We start from the raw sequence: 2692 nt of genomic DNA, 5'->3' as shown, positions 1-2692 counted from the left end.
AAGAATGGCAAATATGGGCTGGGAAGGTGGCTCAGTAGTAGAGTGCTTGCCTTACATGCATGAGGCCCTGGGTTCGATTCCTCAGCACCACATAAGCAGAAAAAGCAGGAAGTGGTGCTATGGCTCAAGTGGTAGAGCGCTAGCCTTGAGCTGAAGAGCTGAGGGACAGCGCCCAGACCTAGAGTTCCAGCCCCATGACTCACACACACACACACACACACACACACACACACACACACACACACACACACACACACACACGACAATTTTTTTTTTTAAATCGAAAAAAGCCAGGAGCTGGTGGCGCAGACCTGTAATCCTAGCTACTCAGGAGGCTGAGATCTGAGGATTGTGGTTCAAAGCCAGCTTGGGCAGGAAAGTTCATGAAACTCTTATCTCCAATTAACCACTTGAAAACCAGAAGTGGCGCTGTGGCTTAAGTGGTAGGGTGCTTGCTTTGTGCTGAAATGCTCAGGGACAGTGCCCAAGCCCAGAGTTCAAGCCCCACACCTGACAAAAAAAGAAAAAAAAGAAAGAAAAAAGAAAGAAAATTAGTGTTGGTGAGCACTAAAGAATATACTTTAGTATAGCCATTATGGAAAACAGTATGGATTCCCTCAAAATTGTACCAACTAACTGGGTATGTTAATATTAAGCCAGCCTGCAAACAAAAACCAAAACAAGAAACACCCACATATGGATGCCATGATTACTGCAACAGTATTTGCAACAGCCAAGAAATGAAAATAACCCAAGTTATTGAATGTATGGAGAAAATGTGATAGCTATACATGATGAAATCCTGTCATTGTGACAATTTAGATGGACCCCATATCACTATGTTAAGAGAAATAAACCAGGCATAGAAAGACAAGTATTAAATGATCTCACTCATACATGGACTATGTATGAGTTATTATTATAAAAGTTGAATGGCCCTTTTGGCTCTCTGAGTGGCACCATGGCAGTTGGCAAGAATACATGCCTTATGAAAGGTAGCAAAAAGGGAGATAAGAAGAAAGTGGTTGATCCATTCTCTAAGAAAGTTTGATATATTACTCAGGTAACTGTAACCCCTTTTACAATAAAAAAATATATATTTAAAAAAAGCCAGGCTCCAGTGGCTCACGCCTCTAATACTTGCTACTCAGGAGGCTGAGATTTGAGGATCGCGGTTTGAAGCCAGCCTGGTCAGGAAAGTGCGTGAGACTCTTATCTCCAATAAACCACTAGAAAACCGGTGAGGGACAATGCTCTGGCCCAGAGTTCAGGCCCCATGACCGACAAAGAGAGAGAGAGAGAGAGAGAGAGAGAGAGAGAGAGAGAGAGAGAGAGAGAGAGAGAGAGAGAGAGAGAGAGAGAGAGAGAGAGAGAGAGAGAGAGAGAGAGAGAGAGAGAGAGAGAGAGAGAGAGAGAGAGAGAGAATGTGCTCCATGGGCAAAAAGTGGCAGACCATGACTGAAGCTCATGTTGACATCAAGACTGTAGATGGTTATTTGCTTGCTTCATCTATTCTGTGTTGGTTTTGCTAAAAATACAAACAAACAAAAACCAATGCAACAATCAGATGTGCAAGACCTCCTATGCTCAGGATCAATAGGTCCACCAAATCTGGAAGAAGATGATGGAAATTATGACCTGAGAAGTGCAGACAAATGATTCGAAAGAAATTGTTAATAAACTGATTCCAGACAGCACTGGGAAAGACCTAGAAAAGGTTTGCCAGTCTCTTTATCCTTTTCATGAATTTTTTTTTTGGCGGGGGGTCCGGTCATGGGGCCTGAGCTCTGGGCCTGGGTGCTGTTGCTCAGCTCTTCAGCTCAAGGCTAGTGCTCTACCACTTGAGCCACAGCGCCACTTCCGGCTTTTTACTTTTTGCTTATGTGGTGCTGAGGAATCGAACCCAGGGCCTCAGGCATACAAGGCTAGCGCTCTACCACTGAGCCACTTTCCCAGCCCCTTTTCATGAAATTTTTGCTAGAAAAGCAAAAGTGCTGAAGAAGCCCACATTTGAACTGGGAAAATTCCCAGAGCTTCATGGTGAAGGTGTTAGTTGTGGAAAAGCTACTGGGGACAGGACCAGTGCAGGAGTCGAATGAGTTAATAGATACGAACCAACAGACCAAGAATCTGTTTATAAATCAGATTTTGAATAGTGACAATAAAAGGCCTATTTGTGATGTTTTGCATCTCAAAAAAAAAGTTGAAGGTAGAATGGTGGTTACCAGGGGCTGGGGAAAATAAGAGGGAGGAAAAGCCCTCCCCCACAGTATAACCCCTGCTTTCACTGTATTTGATGTCGGTATAATTTGGGGAGGGGAAGGGGAAAAACAAGTCGTTTAAATAAGGATACAGGTGGACTCGTTGCAACAATGAGAAGTACAAGTTGTCATGTCGAAAACGAACTTTACAACTTTGGTGGGGGGGAGGATTGGGTGGGGGGGGAGGCTGGAAAGGGATGGGAAGGGGAAACAAAGGAGGAGGCTACAATGCTTGATACGAAATGTACTCATTATCTTACCCATCTAATTGTAACCCCTCTGTACAGTATTTTCACAATAAAAAAAATTTAAAAAATTTAAAAAAAAAAGAGGGAGGAAAAGGATCAAGGGGTACTAAGCGATAGATGCAAGCAGTTTTGGTGGACTATCACACAGGAGAAAGCCTATAGATAATGAGATTATATTATGTG

General features: G+C 43.2%; 1 pseudogene; it reads left to right on the top strand.

Annotated features, from left to right (window-relative positions):
* Window positions 1-1421: 1421 nt before the first annotated feature.
* LOC138831836 (small ribosomal subunit protein eS1 pseudogene) lies at window positions 1422-2156 on the top strand (annotated as a pseudogene).
* The last annotated feature ends 536 nt before the right edge of the window (window positions 2157-2692 follow it).

Source organism: Dipodomys merriami, unplaced genomic scaffold, assembly GCF_024711535.1.
Source record: "Dipodomys merriami isolate MVZ:Mamm:240054 unplaced genomic scaffold, mDipMer1.0.p SCAF_2, whole genome shotgun sequence".
NCBI classification, from domain to species: Eukaryota; Metazoa; Chordata; class Mammalia; order Rodentia; family Heteromyidae; genus Dipodomys; species Dipodomys merriami.
This window is presented reverse-complemented; position numbering and strand designations above follow the sequence as displayed.